At 42.8% G+C, this 22,313-nt stretch overlaps 2 long non-coding RNA genes across 6 annotated transcripts in view; both read right to left on the bottom strand.

Annotated features, from left to right (window-relative positions):
• LOC121068122 overlaps window positions 1–19,239 on the bottom strand; it is a 151,138-nt gene extending 131,899 nt beyond the window's left edge. For 4 of the 5 annotated variants that reach the window (XR_005818618.1, XR_005818616.1, XR_005818617.1 and 1 more), the window contains exons 1-2: window positions 19,090–19,239; window positions 12,477–12,704 (exon numbers count right to left, since the gene is read on the bottom strand). This is a non-coding gene — a long non-coding RNA (uncharacterized LOC121068122). Of the gene's footprint in view, window positions 1–12,476; window positions 12,705–15,546; window positions 15,718–19,089 lie in introns of all 5 variants that reach the window. The other variant, XR_005818615.1, reaches the window with a different exon arrangement.
• A 2,854-nt stretch (window positions 19,240–22,093) lies between these two features.
• Window positions 22,094–22,313, bottom strand: part of LOC121068130 — a 37,499-nt gene continuing 37,279 nt past the window's right edge. Inside the window, exon 4 of the long non-coding RNA XR_005818639.1 lies at window positions 22,094–22,233. This is a non-coding gene — a long non-coding RNA (uncharacterized LOC121068130). The remainder of the gene's footprint in view (window positions 22,234–22,313) is intronic.

The following is a 22,313-nucleotide window of genomic DNA, read 5'->3' as shown; positions in this document are numbered from 1 at the left end:
CAGGCAGCTCTTCTGCTCCCGTGCCAGCGGCTGTCTTCATTTTACATTGGGGAATTAGTTTCTTTTTGTCCTATTTTATGTGAAAAGGGATTAAAGTAATTAGAAGCTTTGCGTGATTCCTTCTCCCATCCACCCCCCATCCATTAATCAGATCTATTCAATTTCTACCCAAGCCAGATAAAGAGGGAGAGGAGGAGGAGAAATGTTCAAAACATTTGGAGGAATTTGACATTTGTTACAGAAGGCCGGGTGACCTCAGAGGCAGAAATACAGCAGAGATACAAACATAACTATTGTATATAATGTCATCGTGACAAATAAGAACATTAAAAAAGACAGGATAATCTTCCTATCAGATGAGAATAAAGCAACAGTAAGAAGGCACCTACAGTCTCTCAGTCAAACCTAAATAAAATCCAAGGGCTAAATTTCAAAAGCAAATGTGTTTTAGGTTGCATGAGACTTCTTAACCACAAACCTACACGCAGGTATTACTGAGTTCTGTAAGGAGAAGCACTAATATTTCAAAGCAATGGCTTTGTTTCAGAACAAGCCTATATACAAGTGTGAAAGTGTTCACCATCTGTCCTTCAATTCCCACTTTTCTGACAGATAGAGACTTGGAAAGAGCCAAAACCTTGCCATGAATACAGTGACCAAGAAGGTCAGTGTTTTCCAAGCATGAACTGAGGGATGCCAAATGAACTTTCAAGGGCATGGAATAAGACAAAAGGGAGATGCTCTCCCCGGTGGAAGTCCTGGCCCATGAAAGCATCACCGCTCAGCCAAAAGATGAATGGAAAAGTTGTGTGTTGGCAAGTTTTAAGTAAATAGAGCACTTCAGGCAGGCCCATCGCAACCAGCTGCCATAGGCTGAGAGAACACTTACAGGCAGCATCTGCTCAGCCAGTCCTTATGCTCTGCCTGGCATCCTCTATCGCCCGCTGCCCGAGCCAGACAGTGCTAAGTGCAGTGTAGTATGGCCCTGTCTGATTATTTCATATAATTGATTTCTAGAAAATTGTCACTGCTGATGACTTGCCCTCTAACTACTGTTTACCCTCTGATCCCTGTATCACCTTAACATTGGGATCCAGATGTCTGGGGGTCTTTGTTACATATTTTCATAAGCAGAGAATACAAAAATCCACGACTTTTTATTGCTTTATCCTACCAATCAATTAATGCAGTGAGAAACTAGGGGTTTTAACCCTGTGTTGGATGAAATCATCACTGTACCCGACCAACTGTAGCGTTACTACTACTTAAACAGCTTTGCAGTCAAGATATGCATTTAACATTTGGGATAAGATGCAAGTGCACATTTGTTTAAAGATGTCCTCTGCCCCCAGCTGTGTAACTGGTGCTGAACCTGAGCAATGCCTACAAGGCAAAAATCGATGTGACTCCTTGCAAGCAGACAGGTCCAGGTGCATGCAGCCGGTAAAGCCCTGCAGCCAGGCACTCCATCCAAACTTTTACAGATCTGCTTTGATGGAAAGGTGTGCAGGAGCTGCCAAGAAGCCCAAGGATACACACAGACTGCCTGTCCTTATGAAGGTGGATTCCTATGACAGTTAAGTAAATATTTAACATATAAGCAATAGAATAGGTACGTACAAAAAACAGAGTGAAAGAGGACTCATAATACTGGATGCTGTGAGGATGCAGAACTGGAAGACAGTTATTATTCCACAGGATCACCATCTTCAATTTGCTTCCCTCAAAACTACTTGGTTTCTGACTTTAAGATCTCTCACTTGCAACCTGCTGAGCAGGGTACATTTGTGTTTACAAAGCAAACTTATAAAACTCATTCACTGCATTTAGCAAGGCAGGTACTCTGTGTGCTGCTTTTGCAAAGAAAACAGAAAGCATCAGTAATATGTTCAGTACACTGTTCTAGGACATACCAGGGCTAATCTGCGTGGAATCCCAAGAATAAAGGGGAGTCTGCCCTTTAAATGAAAACCATGTAGTCGCCTTTGTTGCTTTAAAAGTGTTTGTTAAAAAGCCAATTCCTTGATATAGTGCCATATTGTGCTATTGATTATTAGGCGGAACCTCCCACCCCCCTTCAGCTGAAATTTTGCAGGAGTTCTGCTTTATAATCAATAGCATGCTCCGTGCTGTATGGACTCGGCAGCGCGGCAGCTCTCCTCCAACGCCCCCAAGGACAGCTGCAAAAAATGAGAAGGCTACCTCCCGGAGCTATCTGAGGACCAGATCCAAAGTTCATTGAATTCTATGGAAAAATTCCCACTGACTTCAATGGGCTTTGGATCAACCCCCTGCAGAGGAACACTTTTTAAAACAAACATTAGAAAAAAATCATTAGGGATAGAAAGCCTTTCATATTATCTACTGGATACGTTTGTAAAGCAAAAGGGTGGGAATGTGCTCTTTTCTCCTTACGAATGTGTAACTCTCATTAATGTCAGGGAGAAGTCATGCAATTATGAGGTTGCAAAGGTTGAAAGAGAAAAGAAATATGGCCCAATACCTACATAACCAATCCCTGTCTAGACCTATATTTTATCAGGAAGTTTTAAAAGATAAGACTTAGCCATACAATTTATTTTTTTTTAAATCTCTTTAAAAAAATTAAACCTAGATTTGTAAAGGGCTTCGACAGTAAGAATAATCATGTTTGATACATACAAAGAAGAAAAGGAAAAAGTTATAAAAGAAATGACATTTCACAGAAGTTGTTGATGAAAATGTAATAATATGCAGGTTTACGTATGAGTAACAGAAACATTCGGTTTGCCTCCTCTCATCTGCACAAAGCATGCATGGGAGCAGTGTAAGGAACCATTCCCATTTTCTTGCCTCTCTGCATAAACTTCCACCTGGGAGCAGAGCTCCCAGACAGGCACATACTCTACACCCTTTAGAGCAGCATGCAGTGAGAACCCTTCCAAAACACACCCTTAACCCCTGCTCCCAACAGGGGCGAGCCTGCAGGGACACTTGTCTGCAGCTTCTGCGGGCTACTATTTCTTGACCAGGGTCTGAGATTCACTACACAACTTGGCCAGGTCCTGGACAGTCACTTTGCAGCAAGACAGCAGCTCCTCCATTAGTACCTTCAGCTTACATCAGTACCGAGAGATGTGGATGCACGCATTTAATTTCCACTTTTAAGCTGCCTTGCAGATAGCACGCAGGAAGGAGCTCGAGCTTCATCGTGAACGTTGAATGCAGCTCAAAGAGAACACCCACAGGGAAGCGACACTGCCAGGGCTACGGGGTGGCTGGGCTCTGAGGTAGGTTTGGCTCGAGACCCAGCTGGCTGCAGGCTTGAACTAACAAACTAACTTACCTGAAGCAAGCTCCATGCTGTGAGAAGCTTCTGCAGAGGCAACATCCTCTGATTCTCCCCCTGATCTAACCTTGCAGATTTAACTACAGCTACATGAATATGAAAGAGAGCTTTAAACTACATAGATTCAGGGTGATAGAAAACAAATTTCCTTTTCTCAGCAAAAATGAATAAATAAGATCTTTTTTGGGGGTGTAATGAAAAACATAATATTGTTCCAAAAGTGTTTTAAAAACAATCTATTATTTTAAGAATGAAAAATGTTATTAAAAGTAAAGAAAAAGTTTAGTTTAGATGAACACTGAAGCATTTCCTTTAATCTTCTTTTAAATTTTGTCCTTCTCAGCCTAAACTACCATCTGAATTTCGTACAGCCTTACAAATACTTCAATAACTACAGAAATGGATTACCATTTCTCTTTCGGGATAGCTTGGAATAATCTTGTCTCAGAAATAATTCTAACTAATACCGAAAAAGAATATACTGAAAGGCTCTGGACTGAAGTCACTTCATGGGACATTTCAGTTGCCTCCTTGAGCCCATACACATGTTTTGGTTCTGGGAATTCAGACAGAATCCTTTCAACTCTCTAGCTTCCAACAATCAGTGACAAACAAAGCAATATTTAAAGGATAGGAACATTTCTTTTAAAATAATTACTTAACGACACCCATGAAATGATCAAACAAGTTCCAGAAGCTGGAAATTCCTTCCAATGCAGACATAAAAATAATTGGGCTAAAGAGTTGTGTTTTAGCACTTCCTTCTCAGTTATACCCTAGAGATTTGCTCACAGCCCACAACAATTTCAAAACCCCAGTTCTGGGGAATAGTACTATATAACCATAAAATTACACTTGAGATAAGATTTAATTATCATTTTCACCTTTCCGACACCTTTCAAGAAGTAATCCTTAAAAGCCTTGCATGAAAGAATATTACAATTAAAATGATAGCATGCAACAATGATACTAAAAGAAAGACAAACTGCTGTATAGGTTTTACAGGAGCTTAAGTTCAACAGCTTTACTCAAAAATATTACAAGTGCTACTGTCTGATGGATTTTAGATATTCACTTTGGGCCAGAGGATGTTAGAGCAAAATAAAACAAACTGACATTACATCCTAAAGAGATCTTTTCGTTTGCTTGAGACAGGAGGCTGAAGAAAGCTACTTTTACTACAGTTGGTGAACCATCACAGAGGCAGAATCGTGTTCTAATGGCTTCATCTCAGTGGCAAATTGAAACAAGGTGTGCTTCAGCCTCCTCAAGGAGGAGGAAAGGGAATGAGAAAAAAAGGATGGCTCTTACCTGCACTTTCTAGCTAGGCGTTCTTCGGATGAAAGGGACTGCTTGGAAATTATTTGCTGTTAAAATTGGAGTATTTAGGAACTGCATCCAGTTTCACTAATCCTGCCTCTGGCTTTGTGTTCTGTGGCCTGGACACTTCAAATTATTGCATGAAAATTCTTCTAATGTAGCAGGCCAGCTTATATTCTTTCCTGCCCCTGTGAGGGGAGCGACAAGGAACTATGACTTCGCAAGGGCTCCAAACTGTGCTGTTTGCCACGGTTATCAGCAGGATATAAGCAGTATAGCACCCCCAGTCCCGGACAGCAAAACATCCAAGTTCTTAGGCTGATAATAATGAGAGAAAGGCAACAGGTCCCAAACTAGAGATGGAGCTGTGGAAACAAGCACCAGGGAACATGCAGCTCCAACCGTTTACTTCTCCCGTGTTTAATTCAAGGGGCTGCACCTTTCAAATAGGAAAGATGCTCTTGAAAAATCCAGAAGAAAGCCACAAAAAACTTCAAGATCATACTTTAAATCTTTTCATGCTTACAAAAGATGCCAGATATTTAGGAGAACAAATTGTCAAAGAAAAAAAAATCAATTCCAAAATGTCGCCAACAGTAACATTTCATAATACAACAGTTCCTTCCTATTTCAGTTAGGAAAATTACCACTAACCATGCATTGAAGAGGAGCCTGATGTGCAACAGTAACACCCCAACCTCTGGCTTCTTCAGCCTTTAATGTAGGAAGACGTCTTCCCCAGGACTTAAACCTTCTAGGGTTTGAAACCAAGTTAGAGCAACATGTTTTTCAGGTTCAGTGCTGTTGGATTCACGTTGAAAACAAACAACAATGGGAATCCCTTGAAAGTATTTTGGGGTCCCTGAACCAAAGGCTAAACAACAATTTTCATTAAACTGGAAACAGATTTAGGGGGGGACAAAAGAGGAGGGGAAGAAAGAAGCAGGACTTTAAACCAAAGGATGGAATCTCTTCATAAATATTCCCAGAAATGCTCCAAAAAAAAAAAAAAAAAAGGCTGATCCTTAATGCTGATGTATGGGGGAGAAGAGTTGGATCTCCTGTCTTGCCTAGACCTTGAGTAGAAGGGAAAGGGCATCTTCCAATCAGGTAAGTAATAAGGAAAAGCTGAACTTCAATCTATATTGGCAATGAACCACCAGGGCCAAACAGACGTAGATTTTTCTCTTTCCAGAGCAAAGAAAGACCAAAGCAAAACCATTATGTTTTTAAATAGAAACTTGCCTTTTATTGTTTCTCAGGCCCAAAATGCTGCTGGCACTACTAATAGTTATATGAAGAAGGTAAGCATATTTGTTGAACTCGGAAGTCAAATTATGGCAAAAGGAGTTATTCTGCATAAAAGCCAACCACTGTATCCTTCTGAAGCAACACAAATGCCTTCAAGGGAAGTTAGAAAATGTAAATCCCCCAAAACCCTGAATACCCAATAAATCACTAGCAAGCGGGCCTGAGTTTCAGCGCTGAACAGAAGCAAAGCAAAAGAGTTCCAGAGTCCAGCAAAGATGGAAAGAAAGCATTCATTGTATGGGAACGGTACATGATCCGTATCGGACCTTTGAGCACCATGCTGGGACGGAGAATTTACGCGGATGCAAGGAAGTGGGAGGTGTTAAGAAGGGAACGGCACCAGAGTTTACACAAGTGTTAGCAGTGTCAGAATAATGTTTATCAGTTTACAGTATTTGACTTTGCATAGCTCAAGGGAGAAGCGAGAGAGAACAACAGCCCAAACCACGCTGCTTTACCTGAGAAGCCTGAAGAAGGTCCAAATTCTCCAGCTGAAAGTATGCTCAATTAAATTTATCTTGTATATCTGAGCTCCAGCTGGGGAGACGAGTTCACTGGGGGTTATAATAACAACAATGCACGTGTACACGTTTCAACTGCTGCATATACTGAAACATAGCAGAAGGAATATCGTATTGTGGAGATGGTTTACTGCATAACCCCCCATTCAGCATCATTCTTTGGAAGACACATAGTTGGGCACACACTTTACTTTTATGACAAGGAACTAAGCAATTCTCGGACATGTCAAAAGACTTCGCTAACCTAGCTATACGACTTTTCTGAAGTCAATGCAACCACGCTGATTTGTATCAACTCAAGAGCTACCTGTCCACAATTCATCTCTCTACACCAGCACAAAGTAGGAACACAGCAGAAACACAATATTCAGCTTCTGCGCTGGAGAGATGACCAACAGCAACTCTTGTGAACAGATAAGAAAAAGCACACAAACGCCTGACTGATTGCAGAACGGAGTTGCTCGGACCGTATCTCCATGTGGATGAACCAAACCTGGGGGGTTCAGCCACCTCCTTTGTGGCAGCAGAGTCGCACAGAGTCAAAGGATGATAAACCACCCCAGTCAGAAAGCTAAATTTCACCTGCGCACATTTGCAATCAGAGCAGTATTTCCACACACATACACAAAGGACAGGTTGCAACTCTTTAATCTGGGAAGAGAAATTACTTCAGAGGTGATAGAAATCTAAAGAACTGCACATAGCCTGAAGAACTACAACAAAGGGTCATCAAATCAAGCTGGTGGGAACAAATTCAAACCAAACCAAACGAGGTCTGACACCCCCTTTGTATGAAGAGCCAGCTGTGGACCCCCTCTAGGAAGCATGTTGGCACTAGAGAATATTTACAATGTTTCAAGATAGAAACTAGACAAGTACCTGGAAGAGAGATCTGTTGGGGGCTAATAGAAATACCACACCAGGTACAGAAAATCCTTTGGTCTGAAAGTACTAGCGGGCTGGGAGAGATTTGGAAAGAAAGCATTGTGCATGCTTAATCTTCTCTAAGCATCCATTTACAGCTACCATTGGAAATGGGATGCCGGATTTGCAGCAGACCCTTGGTCTGAAGCAGTACGGCTGCTTTTGTTCTGCTGGCATTTCTGTCAAGATTCTGTTTGTCACTTAGTTTATCTTTAAACATGAAAATAGAAACAAAAAGCTGAAAACTGAAGAAAGGTAATAGGTGGTAAACAGCATCCAATAAAAAGGAACAGAGGATATTAACATTTAATACACGGCCATTACAGGTAAGTAATTTAATTGAAAAGATGGTGAGGTCCCAAAGTAATTTTAATGTGTGCTATGCTCCACTGAGGTTAACAAGAATTGCAAATATTCACATAGGACTTTCGGCCCCTTGCCTGTTTTCATCACTGGGTCCATACTAAGTCCACAGCCATCAGAATTTAGGTTTCTGGTCATCAGGGCCGCTGCTGAGAAGCTCAGGAGCTACTGAATCTACAAATCTTGGAAAGATACCAACATAAAAATGTTCACTCACTCCAGATCAGCCACTCTCCATTAAAAGAACCATTCCACAAAAAGCAGCATGCACTTTTGTGCTAAGCAGGCTATGGGGAAACAGATGCAAAGGGACTATTCTGAGAAAGGTGCTCTGGGATAAACATCTCTATGCCAAACAGGTCATTTATAAAGCCCACACAGCTTCAGGATCAAAATTTAGATGTTTCAAATTTAGATGTTTCATTTCCATAATCTTCAGATTATGTACATGAAAATATGCTATAATATCTAGTTGACCAGTAAATTCATCCCTGCCATAAATCTTTGAATCAAGTATTACATTCCACCCTGCTACAGACAACTTTATGGCCAGAAACAAATATGTCAGCGGTTTACCAACTGATCTGAAAAAGTTCATTTTCTTTAACTAAACATCTACTTCAGCAGAATTCAGTAAATGCATGAATGGGACATGTGATGAGCTGTTGACAGTGTATTTATTTCTAAAACACTCCGTAAATCTTCTCATCCACGCTGCCTCTATCCTCTTACTTTCCTGTCTCTATTACTGTTCTCCACAGCCAGTCTGCCCTTCTCTTGCACTCAAACATCTGGTAGCCACTTACAGTACTTTGGCTGATGCCCTTCATGGCTATGTGAGATGTGCAATGATTGCTGAGAAATGCACTGCCTGTTGTGTCATATTGCTTAAATGTTTTCAAGAACTCAGCTAGGAAGTTGCAAGATGTATCTCTGATGTCTAGTTACCTCATGAAGTATTGCCATTGCTAGAGAGGAGGACAGGAAGGGAGGGGAGATGAAGTAAATCTCTCCTCTGAGCTAAAAAACATCTGGGGAAGTCAGGCACGGGCGAGGATGAAGTTTTCTAGGGAGCCACTTTCCACTGTCACCTGAATTTCCTGAAAGAAGATACAGGCTTAATGAAAAATGCCACACTGTCACCACAATCTGACTTAGAAACAAACAAAACAGTGAATTAAGCAAGAAAGATTAAATGCGACAAATTACCCCCTGGCCCTGAAATTCCAGGTTTATTTCCAATGGGCAGAAGTAAAGCCATCACCAAAGGAGGAAACATTTTCATTTAAGGTTACATGGGCAATAGGATCTGCGGAGCAATGTATGTCAGCTGCTCATGGTGTAAGAGGAGGAATTACAATTTGACAGCCCAATTTAAAACCAAGAAAGAGCAAAAACATAACACTGGTTTGCACAAAGTTTAACACGCTTCACAGTAGCAGAGACCTGAAGGAAGACGGTTCAAATGATCTTGACAAATCGGAGAAACAGACCCAAAAAGAATGGGGAAAAATTAAACAGAGACAAGCAAGAAAAGCATACAGTAAATACTCCAACTGGAGAGTTGGAGTACTGAACAGCTCAAACACAGGAAGCATGCGGCTAAACAGCAGTTCCCCAGAAACAGGTTTAGGGGCTACTAGATCAGAGTCAACATGGCTCTGCTGTTGAGACAAAAAGAAAACATAATACTGGGATATATAAACAGGGCATACAGCCTGCAAATCACACAGAGGAACTACTCCGCTCTCCTCAGTGCCCATCAGGCTCCAAACAAGCCCTGTACCCATTGCAAGAAAGAAGTGGAGCTAGCAGAAAGCAGCCTGGAGAGAAACAAAAATGGTCAGTCTAGAAGACAAAACCTACAGGGAGAGACTGAAATAACCAGATTGTTTAGTGTAAGGAAGAAACGATGGACTGAAAAATAAAAGAAAAAAGAAAAAAAAGAAAGGCATTCATGCAGTACACAACACCAGCATGGTGCAAGAAAAGCATTTCTGCTTGTCCGGAGTGGACGCACCAGCGCAAAACTGAGATGGGATTGCAGCGAGGCTTAAGCCTCATTTGCAAGAGCTAAGAACTGAGCAGATGCGGGGAAGTACAGGCACAGATCACCCTGAGGAGCTACGCAGCTTCCATCACCGCGCGGCCCTCAGAGGGTCCCTCCTGTGGACGAACGTGCCACAGGAATCACCTGTCCTACCTGCATTGCCATAACACACTGCTTCCAGCCCAGCTTTTCGTGGATTCTGTGTTCAATGACAGAATGAATTGAATTAAAGGAGGCTACTTTGGGTCACCTTCACATTCAGCGAACCTCTCAGGTTGGAAAGGTCCACTAACAGCTACTGAACATTGTTTCTATAAGTACAGAGACTGGTCTGCCTATAGAAAAAGTGCACAGGCATCCTAGACCTTCATGCACCCTGCAGCTGCATCACATTTGCTATTACCTATATCATCAATATCATTCTGAGGCCTTTCCTTAACCAGTTGAGAAGTGGCAGAGTAACGAAGGGGAGGCCTAGCTTTGTGCTGACACAGCTTTACAGACACACACACAAGCACCTCTACGCTGTGCTGCACCATTCTTCATCCTTGTACCTCCTCTCCTGGAGTTAGTGTGGGCAGCTCCACACTGTGCTGCTTTGGGCTGCTCACTGGTTAGGAGCTTTCCTCTTCATAGCTGAGGCAGATGCACTAATAAAAAGGATCTCTGCTGCCCTCTTTCACCAATTAGTCCACTGAATGCGACAGAGCAGAGGGAGAGAGAAGCTGGCGCTTAGGGGATGGAAGAGAGGCAGAAATAACATCAGAGACACATCAGGCACTCCGATGTGGATGACTGGAGGGGGCTGATCAGAGACCGAGGGCTTATGTGGCTCATCTCTGACAAGGAACCAGACCTGAACTGAAACCAAGCTCTCCTATTGGTCTGAATCACGGTAAAAGTCCTACTGAATTCAGGTTGGTGCACAGCCAGCTCCAGCCAACTAAACAAAACAAAACAACAACAACAAAAGGAATAAGAGCAGTGATTGTTTCAGCTCCCTGTTCCCTGATGGTTTGACCAGTGACATGCAAGGTGAACTTTAGAGCAAATCCTAGAACTAGGATCTCTGCTGGAAAATTGAGAAGTCAGGAAAACCAACTGGTGGTAAACAACACCCAAGTTAAAGGGGGGGGGGGGGGGGGGGGCGGGGGGGGGAAGGTAGCTGCCATCACAGCCTAGTATGCAACTGTTATGAGTAAATAATTCAACTGACAGGACTCTGCCTGGGGCAGAAGTTAAGACCCTCACTGTAGCAACCTCTGTGACCCTTAACACCAGCTAACAGGAGTAACCAACGTGTAAGAAGGAACTTCAGCCTATTACCATCACTGTCAATTTAGCAGGAGTGACAGAAGAACCGTTGTCTGCAGATGAGGCCAAATGTTAGGGTCCTCCTACCCAAAGACAATGACGAGGACTTGTTCAACACTAGGTGACTGGGCACTAAATTGACAATAAATGCAAGATCAAGCGATTATGACTTAAAACCCGTAATACATCCGTGTCTGGAGAACTGTGCGTGGTTCTGGTTGTCCCACAACAGAAATGAGAAGGGACAAAGAAGGAAGATCAGAGAGAGACAGATAGCAAAAAGGATGCCATGCAGACAACAGAGTAGGATGAGAGAAAAAAAGATCAGATTTTTCAAGAATAATCTGTTAGTGGTTATTCAACATGACAGTCAGAGTGTAAACTATAAGCTCAAATTCTCCATTGCAGCGAGCTTCTGAGTGCTGCAGAGAATGCATAGGTGGTAAAGGAAGAAAAAAAAATCACAAATTTTGACGGGGTTTTGGCCCTTCTGCAGGACTACTCCAACTTTGCCTCAATTTTCCCAGCCACAACATCTAGCATTTGGGGATAATCAAAGTCCTGACTGCTCCATATACGTCATTTTCTGTTGGTTGTGCTATGGTCTAAGACAATAGGCAACACTGTGGCTCCACAGGGAATTGTTTGATGGGAATCTCCAGCAGCTTCAGTAAGCAGCATGAAGTGGACTGTGCAGACCAACGAATCCAGATCTGCTAATTTAACTAACGCACCTTTGTTCTTTCCGTCACTAGCTGCAAGCACAAAACACCAGTCGGACTCAGTCCCTGGTTTTAATTTAATGCATATACAAACTTTGTTGAATGTTATCAAGCAGGGCTTTGAAAGAGACAAAAAAAATACCTTCTATTAGTCACACTTTAGAAGTTTTTTTTTTTTTTTTTTTTTTCTTGGAATAGGGCTGGAACACCAGAACACTGTTGGCTCCATCGCCTGAACAACATCTGTGGGCTAGGGCAGGTTACTTGCCAACCCTCAAGAAAGTGCAGAAACTCCGAGAGTCACCGAGTCCTTCTCACTTTGTGTTGCTAAATATGCTCTACCACTACAGACAGTGCACCACAATGCATGAGGAAGCTTAGCAGATGCCGTCCGCCAGTTCTTCAGCCATCAGTTAAAGAACATCTGGAAAAATATCAAAGGGTATTTTTATAAAAATACCAAAGACGGGTATTTATAAAAATACCCACGACAGCCTCAAACAAACCTCAGGTCTAGCTGAACTACAGCCATCGCAATGTCTGAAAGCAAGGCAAAGTCTGATGAATAACTGATTTTATGTTCCTTTTGGTGTGGAACAGACAAAGACGCTCTGATGCAATACCTTGAGTGAATCCAGGGTAGCCCAGCATCTGCTGGTCAGTGATGGAAGGTCAATACCTCCCCTTTCTCTCCTGCACAGCTGAAGCCAAGCACAGTTCTCATGGAGCCAGCTCTGTGCCACCCGAGGACTTCTCTGAGAAGGAGGTACACTCAAAGTCGTGTCGGCAGCTGTCTTTATCCCTGACCCTCCGCAGCCTGAAGTTTGAGCAAGAGCTTGTTTGGCTTGTGGCTGGAAAGCAGAAGGACATGATCGTCACAAGTAGGAAAAGATCACAAACCCAGCAAGAAAGAATAACGCTGCAGTCCAGCCTTCAAAACAGATTTTTCAAGGGAGGGGAAGCAAAACGGCCATGAATCAGTAGGAGAAATACGACTTTAAAACCCTAACAAAGGGCAACAGATGGGAGCAGAGCAAAGTGCTCACAAATTTCAACTGGAATAACTGTCTCTTCATAAAACCTCTCCAAATATGAAAGTTCTTCAGACATCTGCAATTAAATCCCCTATTAATCCCACCTATATTTTAAAGGCAGTTGAGCCAGGCTACTAATCGTGCTATTGACAGACCAAAAACTCAACCGGAGGACAGAGATGGTGAAACAGAAACGAGAAGAGCCAAAACACCAACTTAAAACCCAACAAGATGCGGCTGTTCTTCCACCTCCGCCTACCTATAATTAAGATCCTCCAGCAGTTTTATCTCTAAGTGCTGGAGGGGGTTAGGACTTGTGTGTTTCTGACTCACCCAGCTTTCTTACGTGCTCACAGGAATGAAGATAGGGAAAATATCACCACTTCCGTATTATGGAAACCTCGCAATTAATAATTGAGAATCTTTTTATCTCTCTCTCCCTTTTTCTTTCAGAACTAGAGTGCTCTCTTCAGCTTGTTAAGCTTAGTTCACTCCCACTGATAATTCACTAGAGATCATAATTTATGGACAATTGAAGCTGCAGAAACATCTCTTAGAAGGAATAGAGCAGATCCATAGCAACAATTCTTCAGGGGAATATTAATCCCCAGCTTTATGTAGTGCTAAGTGTACAATAGTAATCAGAACTTGAGTAGAAGCTGCTAATCATTGAGGGAAAAGGCTGTATAAAGAATTCATAATGGAATTAGCCTGCGGCAAACAAAGAAAGACAAAATTAAATCAGCCATCAAATTGCACCAAGGAATTTTAATTTACAGGTTAATGTAGGATTATGTAACTAATCACAGCTAACATTTTCAATGAACAACCAATAAAATTCTGCTCTTTTTTCATTCCTGCTAATGGTATTCCAATAACACACTTTTATCACCGTATAATGTGTTAAGAATGATTTTCAAAAATTCTAAAAATCTTCCAAAAAGCATTATGACTGAACAATCAATGCAAAATGCTGGCTTTAAGTTAATTAGCATAAATATACATCTAGATGATCTACTGTTAGGTTCAAGCCAATACAATAAAGTTCCTTTGAGTCTGCATAGGACAGATTTACATAACCAAATGTGCATAACCATAGCTTTAAAATATATGCATGACTTCCAAAGAGGGAGATGCAGCAATAGGAGAAGCCTCCAAATTAAATAAGTCAAACAACTTCTGAGTACTAAAGTGCATCAGCTAATTCTAAATAAAACCCTTATTATAGATTTTTATATCAATACAGCATATATATCCTATGACAAACGCACAAAGGATTGCTCTAACGGAGTTTGTGCTGTTTATAATATGAACATCATAAAAAAGAATATGGTTTCTGGGATAAAAAAGTTGATTTGCCTCCCCTTGAGACAAAAGAGAGACCCTATATTTGACCCAGTTATATTTTGATATTGGCCAATACACAGAGATTAAAAAAAAAAAAAAAGGCTGAAAGAAAGGAAAACCTCTACGTTCTAAAATGTATTTAAAGACCAATAGCTAATATATGCAAATATATAGAAAAGACTCACATAACTCTTTGCACATTTTTAAAGGGAAACTCCAAAATTATACTGTATGCTTCAAAACACATCAGCTTAATCAAAAAGATCTTTTTTGCAACATATGGCAGCATGAAAATTTTTATAAATGGAGTAAAAAGCATTTTCATAAGCTTTACTTCACTTAAGAGGAATGCTGGGAAGAAAGGCAACAGCATTCTTCCTGCATATGTTTTTCTTGTTCTGAACAATGTGGGAAAACCTCATTTTACTTTAATCTAACAGTTCATTTTATAGAAGCAGCAACATTCTGCCCATTTATTAGCATAGAAGGTTTGGGGTTGTGGGTTGCTTTTTTTTTTTTCCTTCCCTTCCCTTTATAAAGTCTAATTTTAAGATGCACACTTCCAAAAAACATTATGGTGTCAATTGCACTACCCTTCAGCAATCCTGTAATAACTTTATTCAACCATTTCTAATTATAATTATATTTTCAATTCCTTTTAGCTATAGAAACTCTTTATCAATCAGAGCACAAGACAGAAAATTACTTTATTACAGCTACAGCTCGTTAGTCTGAGTGCTCTTAATGAAGCAGCCTCATAATCAGATGAAAATCATGCTGAAGAAAACTTGCATCATTAGTCTGGGCCTTAATTACCAAGAAATATAGTCACTAACAATGATACTCCATTTCATGATACGGTGCATGCACCTTCTACAGTACTTGCAATTAATAATTCCGCAGACTGCTACAGAATCTTTCTATTTATTCATAACAATGGAGGGGAAAAAATTCTAAATTTAATTGAGCGGCTCCGAATGCACTCTCTCGCTCTCTCCTGCTCAGATTAAAATGTCAAAAGGCTAATATTCTATCTTACAATAATTCATCATTTTAATTACATATTTTATGTATGTGAAATGTCCTTTTTTTTCCTCCCTCGATCATTTAGGGCGACATTTTGGGGGGACGTGCGTAGGGGAAAAAATCTGTCCATTTATGTAGGTGGCCCACGCCACACAGAGCAGCAGCGAACAGAAGAAAAAAGCATTTATTTTCATTGTCAGTGAACGAGGTCCGTGTTGGATAAGCTTCAGACATAAGCGTGAGACATTCATTTAAATTAATGATGGCCTTCATCCAATACACTTACTGGTAAGGATGGAAAGATTCTCGAATGAGGAATATGTTGATTCCTGAAATCCTTTATGAATATGATCCATCACAGGGTTAGTAACTTCTATGCACAAGGCTCTTCTAACCCACTGCATTTTCTGTATGCTTTTACACGGAGTATGCTCCTCTTAACTCTCCAGTAAGCTTCCTGCATGTGAAAGCATCAGGAAACGCAGTTAGTGAGAGCCCCCTTCGGCCAGCTAACGAACCCACTAAAAGATCAGATCGCAATCCTCAACACCAAACATCTGGAGTGTTTTTCACTCCAATTTGCTGCACAGAAAACAATTCCACAAACATCAGCGGGAACGTTCACAACTCACAGTGACGCCCCCGAGATCTATACCTGCTCCAGCTTTCTCCCTGTCGTACCTTGTTGTTGCTGAACCAAGACAGGCTCCCAAGGGCGATAATGAACACAGCTTTCCAGCATATTAGCCAATGCAGCGAGGGGGTACTGCTGCTTCCTCGGCTGCAAAGCTGCACGTTGCAAACTGTGGATTCCACTCAACATCGAAATGGTTTGACACCGAAATATTTGACATCGTGATTTTTGCAAACCACCTAGTCCTTGGCTGCTCAGCTGCTATCTGAGCAAGTCACATTACAGCAGAAAGATACTGCTCTGGAGGTAAGTTACTGAGCCTGTGATTAATCTCAAGGGCATAAGCTAAATAACTCCCTTGTACCGTTGAATTTTCCAGCGCTCACACACCGTGCTGTGCTTTCATACAAGCATTTCAAACAATAACTTGCCATTAGACAGGCTAGATGAACTTGCCGTGAGGATATTCCACATATAGTGCTTTCCAACACGGTGCTCCACGAGGCATCCTCACGGCTGCCTCTGTTAAATGATCTGCTGCATCTTCCTATGATCTTGGGCAAATCATTGTCACCTTTTAAAGCCCTTCACTTCCTCGCCTGAAACAGAAAGCAAGAAGCTCCCTCCTCCGTTTTTGCTGCTGCTGCCTGTGTGTGGCACAGTTGAGGGCTACTCAGCAAAGGAAGGAAAAAAAGAAAATCAGCCTTGTACTATGAAATAAATCTGTAAATAGCTGGAAAAAATAATAGTAATGTTTAAAAGGAGAGGGGAAAAAAAAAAAAAAAGCCTTTCTACCACTCTCTCCTTTCCAGGCACTCTTATTTTCCTTCCCTCCTGCCACGCCTCAGTATTTCTTTTAGGAGAACTTCTTTTACGTAGTTACTTCAAGAATTTGCATCTGGCACCAGCAGCCGACAGAGACAGGAGACTGACAAGATGGACTGTTGTGGCAATTCCTATGTTCCTACTACATTCCTAAGCTGTGCTTTTTGGCACTAGATATGGCAAAAAGAGAGCATATTTAGAAACGTGACAACTGGAAAAAAAATATTCTTAAACCTTACAGTGCCTTCTAAAGTTGCAGAATAAAATGAATTTATAGTATGACTGTAGCTGGCCAGAAACCATGGGCTTGCAGTAAACCAAATGGGGTAAAAACCTGGCTTTGAAAGGGATTCTGAGGTTTTGGCTCCATCCAGCTAGTACGCTTATAAACTTATTGTATAACTTACTGGCAAGAGAGCAGCATCAGACTGACCTCCACTTGCATCACAGAAATTACACACTCATTGTCTTCGAGGGGAAAATGTTCTTATGGTACCGTATTAATATCCTTTGTGGGTTGGGTCATGAATCAGCATTGGCAGCCGCCTTGAAGCCGTCTGCCTGCCAGCCTTCCCAGCTGGAAAACTGGTACGGCAGGAGGGATGTATACATAAGGGAAGTGATGGTTTCCCAATTCCGAATTGATTTGTACACGAACCCGCTCAGCTTTAAAGCACCCCAGCGTGCCAAGAAGGGGCTCTAAGGAACATACACAGCCTGCGGGCTATCGCCCTGGGGGCTGAGAGGGCTGGCCGCAGGCTCCCCTTGCCCAGGCCCCCCCGGGTCCCTGGGCCGCAGCCCCCCCGGCCGCCTCAGGCCGCCTCAGGCCCATTGCCGCCATCCCGGCCGTGCCTGGGGGCCCGGCGCCCTCTGGTGGCCGCCCGGCAGCGGGAGCCGCGGGTTCGAGCCCCGGCCCCGGCGGGTGGGGTGGAGCCCGCCGGCCTCCCGAGCCCCTGCGTGCCCAGCCCGGCCCTCCGCGGGGGGCAGCGGTAAACACGCGAACGCTAAGCTGGTTACACACCTAACCCCCACACAAAAGGGGCAGAGGGATGGGGCAAGCCATCCTTCATGTCTCCTGATAAATGAGCACGCAGCAAGACGGCCACTGATAGGCGCAGGAGGTTGTTCCTGCCCTGCCTCGCTGGTGTCCAGCCTGGCCAAGAATCAGTCCCAGTGGCCACAGCCACCAGGAATTAGGTTCATGGCATCCGTAGTCACCATCCGTCGACCACCAGACCTTCAGGCCTTCACCCCGGTGGGCAAGCTTTTGCTGGCACAGTGAGAAAGCGTGTAAGATTTTACCTGTAAACGCGCTTCCGCAGACCAGTCTTAGCCTCACGATCCATGTCCCTGAGCTATGGTTTAGCAGTTAAATCAGTTTAGATCAGCAGTTCTTTGCATTTCATCTTCTTAGCTCTTGCTCCGGGTGAGTTGTATTTGCTTACGCCTCCTCTTCTTCCCCCCAGCAGGATTTGGCCCAGCCTTACAAACTAAGCCTTCAAGCAGCTAAATGGGATTAGCCTGGCAAAGCCCTGGGTTTGGTGGAAGTGGAATAGCTGTGGTTTCCCAAATGCATATAAATCCAAGCCGTAGGTATGAGCCGCTCATCCGAGCTGCCACCCGCCTGTTACAAACGAGCTGCCCACATCCCTTGGCTCGGCGGCCCTCCCCGCGAGCGGGCAGCAGGCAGAGCGGCTCCGGCAGCAAGGAAGGAAGCTCCAGACATGGAGCCAGCAGGCTGCTGCAGCAACACAAAAGACAATTTTTCCCTCAAGTAAAGACACGCCAAGTCTCCTGGTTCCCTGTGCCTCTCGCTGAAATTGCCTGCTATAAAATCCAGGTGGAATGTAAAACGCAGTTGGAAGAAAAAAGAAAAAGAAAAAAAAAAGACAAAACCAAGACAAACGGGCTTTGCTGACTTCTTGAGTAACCGGGTCTGTATTGGGCTAGGCTGCACACGGGGTCCTTGTTAAGCAGAGATCACAGCTGAGGGACGCAGCCCACCCAGACAGGGACGAAAGGACAGCTGAGCTAGGAGCCCACACAGCAGTGCCGTCGTGCTAGGCAGAGGGGCCAGCACGTGAGCACAGGGCTACCAGGCTGCAATGCTTTGCAATAGAGCTCAGCCACTGTAGAGCTGTCCTTCTGCCGTGATCCATTGCATCTTTCACAAATGCATAAGAACTGCCCCGATGGGAGATGACCACAGTTCCTGCCTGAAGAAGGTTCCCATCCCCATGCTGGTTTGTCACCTTAACCCCAAGGCATCCTTGCCTGCTCTAATGCCACAGGAGCTCCTGCAACACCAGGGCAGGGGAGGGACAAATTTTCAGATCCTGGAGGGATCAGCTCATGGCAGAAATGACTTACCAACAAAGGGCATGGCTGAAAAGCAGCTCTCTTCTGCCACCTCCCAGCTGCTGCTGTGGTCACTTTAGGCATTTACATCAGCATTAACAGGGTCACCTCAACTGCTCTTTAACGTAGCTGTTACGAGATGCTCAAGTTTCTCCTGCTCTGCAGCCTACAAGAGGAAGTGCAGCAAGGTATTCCCACCGTCAGTCACCTGCACAAGGTCCAGGGTTTCGTTTCCTCCTACACCACCATTCCCCCACCTCCTGTTCTCCCACACCCAGGCAAAACTAAGTATTTCCTCCACACAACGGTAGAAGGGAAGCATAGGGGTGATTTTATTTTTATTTTTTATTTTTTTTCAAACTGCCAGTGGGCACAGGGTGAGGCAAGTCCGTGCAAGCATGCAGCAATACTGCTCCAAGCTGCATCAGCCACAGTGGCTCAGTGCCCGGGGACTGCTGAAACACTCGGGCTTCCACTTGACTACTTAAAATGCCCTTGGAATTACTGAGTCAGGAGGAAAGGTGCAGTGCAGGAGGAGGCAAAACACTGGACAGACAAGCCCTAAAAAAACAGACAAAATTCACAGCCCTTTCTGTTCCCACTCCAGTGTTCCTGATCCACCGAGACCCACGATGAAGTTAGCAGATACTGCGAGTTTATCAGCTCTTCCTCACAAGCATCTGCTGAACCACCCCTCAACCCATATCTTCAAAAGACTTTCAAAAGAAAGCTCTTGCCATATGAAAACAGTTGGGAGCAGGGTTTTTTTTGTTGTTGCTGTTCCGTGTTTTCCCCCCCCACCTTTTTGTACAATGACGTGGTTTATATTATTTGCACAATGGGATCACTGCCTTTCCACTGAAGAGTCTGTTTTAAATATCAACACAGGTTGGCATTTTAAGAGTTATTTAAAATGTCACCAGTCACAGAATGTTTAATTATTGCAAACATCTTTCAAAAAATTCCACCGTGGGTTTCCTTCACCAAGTGATTTATTTCGGATATAATTTCTGTTTAATTAATAGGGGATTTAGCTCTGACCTGGAGGGTGTGAGAACCAGCAGAGGAGCTGTAGTTGAGTTAGGTTAACATTAAACCTGCCTGTGCCTGTTGGAGGCTGAGAAAAAAAACTGGGCTGGCACTTCGTCAGCTGCCGCCACCCGGCATATTCTCATGTTGATTGCAATGGAAAATTTGTAAAGGCAAACACAACTAAGGGAAAAAAAAATAATCACGGGAACACGAATACGGTGCTTTGTTATTTAAACTATGTATATAATTTGCTATAGAGTATAATTATGCCTAATTTCAGCCGAGATGATATCTGGGCCACTCTTTGTTAGTTGTGTATTCTCAGAGAGCAGTTTCTCAATCATCTGGCCTATATTTCCTTACACCTTGAGAACAATTGGAATCAAACTCTAAAAGGTTATTTAGAAAAAAAAGAAAAAGCCTACTTTTAACAAAAAAATTACAAATGTGGAAAATGCCTAATCTATGCTTTTTCAACACCAGGTTACATCAGAACCAAGTTTTAATATCCTGTAAAAATCTCCTAGTATGACGCACATACAGCTGTCTAATATTGCTGCTTAAAATGCCTCCGCATTAAATAAGATTCTATGCTGTAAAATTTTGCAAGGTGATAAAACAAAAAAAGATATAATAAATATAAACCATCTGCATTTTTTTAACAAGCCATTTGGAAACGGATTTCATTTATATTTAGAATTGTTTTGAAGTGTTCGCTTTTTTTTTGAAAATGTCCCAGTTACAGTATATTAGGTTTTCAGTAGAAAGATTAAAAGAGCTGACGCACAAATAAACACGCATGCACACCCAGAGCAATTTCCAGAACTATGAGAGCATTTGATTCTTCAAGGATACTACAGCTGGCTTTTAGTTACATAAAAAGGGTTAGTGTGTGCAATCAGCAGCTCTGGAAAATGGATTCACGCACACAAAAATGCATTAAAACAACATTAAGATTTTGGCAACAACCAACACAAGCCAGGAAACTGAGCTTTAGGCTGAACTCGCATCCTTAACTCCTTCCACGGTGCTTGCTGAAAGCATTGGTCGCACTCTGCAGGAGCACAAAGCCCACCCTGTTGCTTCCAAGTCCTAGAGCAGAGATGCCAAATGGATCCCAATAGGACCCAGAGCACAACCAGGGAAGCTGAAGAGGGACTCGTGCTTTTTGCTATGACCCAGCTACCGTAGCTCTGTCTCCTTTAACAAAATCATATCACCTTGTGGCAGCCTAGCATCTCCACCTAAAAAGGTTTTCACTTAATTCAACTGCCCTGTATTACTTCTACTGCTCTGCACTTCCACCACTGCAGGAGTAGGTCTCCAAGTGCTTTTTTGCTTCCTCTCTACAACCCCCTTCCCAAAGTTCGAAATGTTCCAGCCCCACCCGCCCCCCCCCCAGTACAGGTATGGTATGAGAAAAGGGCATTTTGTGCAAACCAAGCAGGCGGCAAGTAAAGGAGATGGGGGCTGAGACCCCTTTCCTTCATTTGTTGTTCCTTTTCCCAGTACCCAGTAAAGCAACAACTGCCATAAACTATTACTGTAATACTACAAAGAAGAAAGTTGCTTTTAAAAAGAAATGAAGCACCATATGAGAACAACATGCATTTTCATGCCCACTAATAAACATCTTGAGGGGTCATTTGTTTAATTTTAAATCATTCATTCCATTAATAAGCAAATGCACTATTGACCAAATACCGAATGTAATTCTTCTCCCTGAAAACAGCCACTGAGAAAGTTAAGTTCATCCTCATTAACCAAAAAGGAGCTTTTATTGGCCTTTGACTTTCTATTTCATCATTTAATTACCTGATGTTAACATCTGATCAATGAGATCAAAGTTTGAACAAGCCAGGGATTTTTCAAAGACATACCTTCGGACAGAAAACTGTCCGTTTACAAGCTCAACGCTGCTTTTTTTTTTTTTTTTGGTGCCTAATCACATTTCTGTACCAATCAATGTAAAGCTAACACAGATCTCTGTCCTCCCTGCGGTAGGATATGCGATCCAAATTCTCCATGCCCTGGTGTGCTTCTTCCCAGCCTGTTAGCCTCCTCACAGCTCTCTGCCCGCCACTTGGGATCTCAGATCTTCCAACGGCAAAACTTTCCAGTTCTCTGTGAGAGACACAATGCAGGCATACAAATACAGTGAGTGTTAATAAAGTGCTTAACTGAACTGGCTTGCTGAATCAGGC

This window comes from Cygnus olor, chromosome 3 (assembly GCF_009769625.2).
Source record: "Cygnus olor isolate bCygOlo1 chromosome 3, bCygOlo1.pri.v2, whole genome shotgun sequence".
Classification (NCBI taxonomy): domain Eukaryota; kingdom Metazoa; phylum Chordata; class Aves; order Anseriformes; family Anatidae; genus Cygnus; species Cygnus olor.
This window is presented reverse-complemented; position numbering and strand designations above follow the sequence as displayed.